Source organism: Oncorhynchus mykiss, chromosome 25 (genome assembly GCF_057628025.1).
Source record: "Oncorhynchus mykiss isolate SJ-2025 chromosome 25, ASM5762802v1, whole genome shotgun sequence".
NCBI classification, from domain to species: domain Eukaryota; kingdom Metazoa; phylum Chordata; class Actinopteri; order Salmoniformes; family Salmonidae; genus Oncorhynchus; species Oncorhynchus mykiss.
In genome coordinates, this window is record NC_143046.1 from 69,142,580 (window position 1) to 69,151,293 (window position 8,714).

Below are 8,714 nucleotides of genomic sequence, written 5' to 3' on the forward strand. Positions count from 1 at the left end.
CAGGTAATGAGCGGTGCCTGGTTTCCTCCAGACGTGACGCTTGAATACTTACGTAAATTAGGTATTTCTGTTTTTATTTTGAATTAATTAGCAAAAATGTCAAATCTGTTTTCGCTTTGTCGTTACGGGGTATTGTGTGTAGATTGAGGGGAAAAAAAATATTTAGAACATTTTCAAATAAGGCTGTAACGTAACAAAATGTGGAAAAAGTCAAGGGGTCTGAATACTTTACCAATGCGCTTTGTATATACAGTACCAGTCAAAAGTTTGGACACACCTACTCATTCAAGTTTTTTTTTTCATTTTTACTATTTTCCACATTGTATAATAATACTTAAGAAATCAAAACCATTAAATAACACATATGGAGTCATGCAGTAACCAAAAAAAGTGTTAAACAAATCTAAATATATTTGAGATTTGAGATTCTTCAAAGTAGTCACCCTTTGCCTTGATGACAGCTTTGCACACTCTTGGCATTCTCTCAACCAGCTTCATGAGGAATGCTTTTCCAACAGTCTTGAATGAGTTCCCACATATGCTGAGCACCTGTTGGCTGCTTTTCCTTCACACTGCGGTCCACCTCATCCCAAACCATCTCGATTGTGTTGAGGTCAGGTGATTGTGGAGGCGAGGTCATCTGATGCAGCCCTCCATCACCCTCCTTGGTCAAATAGCCCTTACACAGCCTGGAGGTGTCTTGGGTCATTGTCCTGTTGAAAAACAAATGATAGTCTTACTAAGCGCAAAGCAGATGGGATGACTGATACAGTACATATATACACTAGTATACAAAATACTAAGAACACCTCTACTTTCAATGACAGACTGACCAGGTAAATCCAAGTGAAAGCCATAATCACTTATTGATGTCACTTGTTGACTCTACTTCAATCATTGTAGATGCAGGGGAGAAGACAGATTAAAGGTTTTTTAAGCCTTGAGACAATTGAGACATGGATTGTGTATGTGTGCCATTCAGAGGGTGAATGGGGAAGACAATATTTAAGTGCCTTTGAAAGGGGTATGGTAGTAGGTGCCAGGCGCAGAAGTTTGTGTCAAGAACTGCAACAATGCTTGGTTTTTCACACTCAACAGTTTCCCGTGTGTATCAAGAATGGTCCACCACCCAAAGGACATCCAGACAACTTGACACAACCGTGGGAAGCATTGAAGTCAAAATGGCTCAGCACCCCTGTGGAATGCTTTCGACACCTTGTAGAGCTCCTGGAGCTCCTTAGCTGTTCCCCTCTGCTCTCTCAGTTCTCTGTGACTATAAACACAGATAAGAGGCATTTTAGCCCACATCGGTTTATTTGTATTTTTTTTCTCTGTCGATAAGATCACAAGGAGCACTACTCTTTGGCACTTTTCTGAGATTCTTTCCTCAACGTGCTGAAACCCAATCCATCAGGTCCCCTCGCTCTTCATTATAGCTTTTCTTCAGGAGAGGCAAAAAGGGAATGTGTTAATTGTTGAGAGTGAAAGAATATGAAAATTAATTGCAGGACTATTTTTACAAGTTGCCCAAGGTCCTGAGATTGTGTTTCTCTGGGGACACTTCCTATAGAACATCAGTTGTTCCTCTGAACAGTAAACACAGAGGCATTAAAAGCTTTACAACTGGTAATGTAAACATGGCAGTGAGGAGTACAATCACTTGACTCCATGGCACTGAGCTTTTCCTACAATGATTACTAATAGTCAAACTCGGAAGACAATTGGAATGCTACTAGAATTCCCCGGAATTCCCCTCCTCCTGTCGAGGTCCAGTCTTCTCTCTTATGATTCCATGTGGAGCTAACATTGAGCACAATGGACAGGCAGCTATTTACCCTATCAAAGCAAGGAAACATTACCTCGGCACAAAAATGTCAAGACCATAGGGAGAGGCCCTGGAAACAATTGCTACAGAAAATAAAGCAAGTGCCACCCTCCAGAGAAAATATCATATTGCACATGCAGCGGGTGTGTTGCTGTTGACAGCAGGTGTATACAAAACAGTAAAAGTCAGAATAATAAAGCAATAAAATAATGACACAAACTACAGTATACAGAATAATAGGTCTTATCTGTAATCCAATGAAACTCTACTGTATACAGTTACATTGTAAAAAATGAATGTGTCAGATATCGAACTTGATCCTGGGCATGTTGATTAATGATTGTTTGCATATTATGGCTAAGCCTGACTACAAAGCACTAATACTATACTTTATTTTACATTACAGTTTCTTGTTTCACTTTCTCTCTAACCTACACTACTGGAGATGTTCTGGTCAGCTTTGGTGCGTGGGTAAAATCCCTGGGGAAGCTAATCCAGGAAAAAAAGCCATATTACAACCTGTGTGTTGTGATGATTGTGTTGTTTGCTCTATAACGTGTTATGTCTTGACACCGTGATATATAGGCCTAAGGCAGAGACAATAAGAAGACACAATGGCAGAATAAATTCAACCACACATTTGATTCATTACAAAACCAGAGAGCACCATCTGTCTGGTAAAGTCCACTTAACATGTTGCATGTAACAAACAGTTACATGACCTACAGCATGGTAAAGCAATGTTTACGATACTTTTGGACTACTAAACAACTATTGATTTAGATCCACGGAGAGTTACTGCAAGTCAAAGAAAACAGGATCTGCCTTCACTATTTCAGCACCATTTCAACTTCAACATCATCTAATCACCTCTGCTTAGTCTAATACAGTGGGGCATGAAAGATACCAAAAAACAATTTAGTCCAATCAACGTAAGCTAAATATGATGTGGCCGTCATTGATTTCTGTCTGTGTCTGTGTGTGTGTGTGTGTGTGTGTGCGTGCAAGTACAAAAGCATGTTGACTTACCCTACTTGTAGAGAAATACCAATACCATCCTCCTCTTTCATGTTGCCTAAACGGTCTATGACTCTGTCATACAGTACACGCTTTTAGTCTTTGCTGTCCTAGGCTACCTGGTTCAAATACTTGCTCGCTAGCTTAACTTCCTTTCATGTTAACATTCACATACTACATCTAGCACCACGTTGAACTTCCATCCTCTCAGGCCAGGGGCACAATGTATGAATTTATGGTTGGATCAGAATCGCCGTTATAATAATTGGCCTTAGACAGGTGAACAACAGACGACTGTGTTATATCAGTATAGATGACACAGCACAGCTTCCATACATCCGTCAGTCAGGTTTTACCCCAGACTTTGGTATAGAGGGCGTAATGACTATGGGTCCCATGGGGGGCAGTGGGGATCAGAAACCTCTGCCCTCCTAAAGCAGGTCTACAATGTCTTTGTGTGGAAGGATTTGATACCCCTCAAGCCTTTAAATTAGACTACATTACATCCATTAGTCACATTAACCAGATATCTCCACAATGGGAGAGGGTATCCAGACACAGGTCAATTATACTGATGACATATGAACTCACTGCCACCCAGTATCCTCGCAACAAACAGTACAGTTTAGCAAAAACTTAACAGGATATGGGAATACTTTCTGAGGCCTGAAGGTCAAAAAGGCAAGGCCCAGTGTTATCGTGTTCTGAGATCTCATCAGGAATAGCTTTGTTAATACATGGACATTTGTGTTGCATTGAGTGATGGGGTGGAAATGTACACTCTGAACTAGGAGGTGGTGGTAGAGGCTGAAGTGGCTTAAGGAAATGACACTTTCTACTGAAGATCTCAATCTGACAAAACACTGCCAGACATAACAATGTGGTGTTGAAACGAACCGGGACCGGTGCTTGGCTGGGTAGGTTCTACTCCTGGGGCTGGTTCTGAGTAGAGGAGTGGTCTGGAGGGCTGGAGGCTCTGATAAGCACCTGCCATGATGCAGCACAGGAGGGACCACAACATAACCATTGTTCTGGGTAACAGCCAGCCACCCACCCTGTATGATATCACTGAAGCCTATATCCTCTAGGGAGTCAGGGACTTTACTGGAGGTGCTGAAACACTCATTGGATTACTGTTCAAATCTAAAAAAGATAGTTAAGATGGAAAGAGTATGAGTCACCGTCAGTGGTGGACCACTCTCTTTAAGGCCACTGTGTAAGACCTGGCTACAGTACCCACCCAGGATGCAGATATGAGAGGTGGGAGGGTGGGGGACAGGGGCAGAGGGGAGTTCCTACCTATGAGCTATATGGAGGTCCAGCACCACGGTCATTACCCTTACAGATACAAATTGCAGAGGCCATTTGTAGGACAACACACACAAAAAGAGATGGGACAGCAACATGCCTGGAAAGGACACTAGCATGAGACAGGGAGTACTCCACAGTCCTTCATACACACGTATGCACACCCAAACATGCACACACACCAATTTTGAGACCAATCTTGTTGCTTAGAATAATTTTGTTATTGTAGTGCATACACTATATATACAGTTGAAGTCGGAAGTTTACATACTGTGGCAAACCTCTTCAAGGTTAGGAGCGTTTGTCAAATTAAGTGGTAAACTGTCACCAAATCACCCAAGAATGAGAGTTCTTTCGAACAGGACAGTACCTGTGTGTTTGTTTCTCCGTCCTGGTCCACCCAGGCCGTAGGCGAGGTCAAGGATAGCAGAGTTCGGTACACGAATCGGGTTCTCGGTAGGTCCAGGTCCAAACGCCAACAGGTAAGTCCAAAACAATCCAGCTCATACACGGTAAATCCAGCCAATCTCTATTGTCTCTTTCTCTATTGTTCATAGATCCTTCCAGCACTCTCTCTCCCTCTTCCTGGTTTTTCTTGACCCTTTATCTGTGGGTCGGCTCCACCTTCTGAGGGTTCCCCTTGCTTCTGGGACTTCTGGGAGTTCTGGGAGTTTTGGCGGTCGGCCATTTTGTGATCTGTAGTTCTGTAGTTCTGTGGTCTGTAGTGTGTGATCTGTAGTGTGTGATCTGTAGTTCTGACAGGGGTGGCCATTTTAGTGATCGGGCAGAGCCCGTTTATTAGTTCTGCTCTCACATATCTGCCATTTATCACTCGACCCCCTTCTTTGCCACAATACACTTAGGTTGGAGTCATTAAAACAAAGTTGACTGTGCCTTTAAACAGCTTGGAAAATTCCAGAAAATTATGTCACGGCTTTAGAGGTTTCTGACAGGCTAATTGACATCATTTGAGTAAATTGGAGGTTTACCTGTGGATGTATTTCAAGGCCTGCCTTCAAACTCAGTGCCTCTTTGCTTGACATCCTAGGAAAATCAAAAGAAATCAGCCAAGACCTCAGAAAAAAAAATTGTAGACCTCCACAAGTCTGGGTCATCCTTGGGAGCAATTTCCAAATGCCTGAAGGTATCACGTTCATCTGTACAAACAATAGTATGCAAGTATAAACACCATGGGACCACACAGCCATCATACCGTTCAGGAAGGAGATGCATTCTGTATCCTAGAGATGAATGTACTTTGGTGCGAAAAGTGCAAATCAATCCCAGAACAACAGCAAAGGACCTTGTGAAGATGCAGAGAAAACAGGAACAAAATTATCTATATCCACAGTAAAACAAGTCCTATATCAACATAACCCGAAAGGCCACTCAGCAAGGAAGAAGCCACTGCTCCAAAACCGCCATAAAAAAAGCCAGACTACGGTTTGCAACTGCACATGGGGACAAAGACAGTACTTTTTGGAGAAATGTCCTCTGGTCTGATGAAACTGATGAAAAATAGAACTGTTTGGCCATAATGACCATCGTTATGTTTGGAGAAAAAAGGGGGGGCTTGCAAGCTGAAGAACACCATCCCAACTGTGAAGCACGAGGGTGGCAGCATCATGTTTTGGGGGTGATTTGCTGCAGGAGGGACTGTGATAAAGGAATGTATATGTTTTAAGATAATGATTAAATAATTCCACCCTGAAACTTAACCGTTAGGGATTATAGTTTATGTAGCATGTATAGGGAATAATTAAAGTATTAAACATAAGTCCAACTAGGTTCAGAAGTGACCTGGGAGGGAGAGAAATGTGTGTGTATGTGTGTGCCTAAGAAAATGCCGAGAACAATTAAACTGTGTTTGACCCGACCTGGCTAGAACTCTGAGAAACTTATGATAGGACAAGGAGTACTTCTCAAGGTTTCCCTAATCTCAGGGGAATGGAACTGTCGGCTGGGTAGTGATACATAGGGGTGAGAACTCTGGAGAAGGATACAACTCACCTACTGTTCGTGTGTATGTATGTGCGTAGGATATCTACTGTTTGTGTGAAAGTATGTGCGTAAGTAAGGAGCAAGGTATAAAATGGATGTCTTTGTATAATGGACTTCAGAACGTTCTCGTGAATAAACTGTACTAACCTTTTGCATAAGCTGAGTCTTTGCCTAATTATTATTAAACCCATGGTCTTACAAATCTCGGGGATTGGTCAAAGCTATTGATTGTTAGTTATTATCATGGTGATTTAAATTTTTCATGACAGACTGGTACACTTCACAAAATAGATGGCATCATGAGGTAAGAAAAGTATGTGGATATATTGGAGCAACATCTCAAGACATCAGTCAGGAAGTTAAAGCTTGGTCACAAATGGGTCTTCCAAATGGACAATGACCCCAAGCATACTTCCAAAGTTGTGGCAAAATAGCTTATGGACAACAAAGTCAAGGTATTGGAGTGGCCATCACAAAGCCCTGACCTCAATCCTATAGAAAATGTGCGGACAGAACTGAAAAAGCGTGTGCGAACAAGGAGGCCTACAAACCTGACTCAGTTACACCAGCTTTGTCAGGAGGAATGGGCCAAAATTCACCCAACTTATTTTGGGATGCTTGTGGAAGGCTACACGACACATTTGACTCAAGTTAAACAATTTAAAGGCAATGATACCAAATACTAATTGAGTGTATGTAAACTTCTGACCCACTGGGAATGTGATGAAAGAAATAAAAGCTGAAATAAATAATTCTCTCTATTATTATTCTGATATTTCACATTCTTAAAATAAAGTGGTGATCCTAACTGACCTAAGACAGGGAATTATTACAAGGATTAAATGTCAGGAATTGTGAAACTGAGTTTTAATGTATTTGGCTAAGGTGTATGTAAACTTCCGACTTCAAGTGTATATACAAATGTATGTGGACACCCTTTCAAATTAGTGCATTTGGCTATTTCAGCCACACCAGTTGCTGACAGGTGTATAAAATCGAGCTCACAGCCATGCAATCTCCATAGACAAACACAGACAGTAGAATGGCCGAACTGAGGAGCTCAGTGACTTTCACCTTGGCACCATCATAGGATGTCACCTTTCTAACAAGTCAGTTTGTCAAATGTTTACCCTGATAGAGCTGCCCGGTCAACGAACAGTGCTGTGAAGTGGAAACGTCTAGGAGCAACAATGGCTCAGCCGCAAAGTGGTAGGCCACACAAGCTCACAGAATGGGAATGCCGAGTTCTGAAACGCATAGCGCGTAAAAATTGCCTGTCCTCGGTTGCAACACGGCCTCTAGAAGCAACGTCAACACAATAACTATTTGTCAGGAGCTTCATGAAATGGGTTTGCATGGCCGAGCAGCCGCACACAAGCCTAAAATCCCCATGCACAATGCCAAGCATTGGCTGGAGTGGTGTAAAGCTTGCCGCCATTGGACTCTGGAGCAGTATAAACGCTTCACCATCTGGCAGTCTGACGGACAAATCTGGCTTTGGCGGATGCCAGGAGAACGCTAATTGCCCAAACGCATAGTGCCAACTGTAAAGTTTGGTCTGGTGCTGTTTTTCATGGTTCGGGCTAGGCCCCTTAGTTCCAGTGAGTGGCTGAATGGAAGCAAGTCCCTGCAGCAATGTTCCAACATCTTGTGGAAAGCCTTCCCAGAAGAGTGGAGGCTGATATAGCAGCAAATCAATGCCCATGGTTTTGGAATGAGATGTTAGACGAGCAGGTTTCCACATACTTTTGGTCATGTGTATCTGCCTAAGGAATCTGCCTAAGGAATGGTGTGTGTGTGTGTGTGTTTCATGCAGCATACTGCTGGGATGGGTTGAACAGGCACTTCAAAACCCTCCTGCCATCTCTACCGTGTGGCCTGTGAATAATGGGAACCTAATCAGAGAGGGGGGGGGGGGGGGGGGGGTCGTCTTTTGTGAGTGCTCTTCAAAGCGCTGGCCCTCCTATTTGTCCAAAAGAGCTCTTTGTAATGGAATCTTCCACTGTCATTTTGCCCCTTTTATTTTTAGGCAGGGCTATTGCTCTCATAACCCTCACATACCCCTAGGCTTTGTGTGTATGGACAGGGTCATTCTGAAACCCCCTGTACCCCTCCTCCACATGCTGTGGTATAAAGTGATGTCTCACGCACAGACTCGTGGCTAATTTCAGGCCTCACGGGGTCTGAACACTGCGTGGGCCCCCTTTACTTCAGATGGATTCTCAACTTCTGCTACATGCTGTTGATCCAATGGAATGGCCATGGTAGCTCTTGTGGTGCCTATGAGATACAACAGGGAGGCACAGATGTTAAGCAAGTATTTAAGGCAGGTTAGACTGTGAGTGAGAAAGCTGTGACAAGTGCACGCCAAGGATAAAGTCACTCCCTGATCTTATGTAACCATTTTATGTGTGTGCGTACGTGCCTGTCTGCGTGCTTATGCGTGAGTGCAAGGACACGCATGCGTGTGTCGAGTGAACACTTACTGACCCGAGTGCAGTCATGCGTAAGGTCACCCCACCCCACACTATTTCTCTGTTATATCTGACATGAGTAGATTAAT

General features: G+C 43.1%; 1 long non-coding RNA gene across 1 annotated transcript; it reads right to left on the reverse strand.

Moving 5' to 3' along the window:
- Window positions 1-284: 284 nt before the first annotated feature.
- On the reverse strand, window positions 285-4,854 carry LOC149972107 (uncharacterized). The gene is made up of 2 exons (XR_016491992.1): window positions 4,521-4,854; window positions 285-713 (listed from the first exon to the last, which is right to left on the reverse strand). It is a non-coding gene; the product is annotated as an uncharacterized LOC149972107 (long non-coding RNA).
- Between the last annotated feature and the right edge of the window lie 3,860 nt (window positions 4,855-8,714).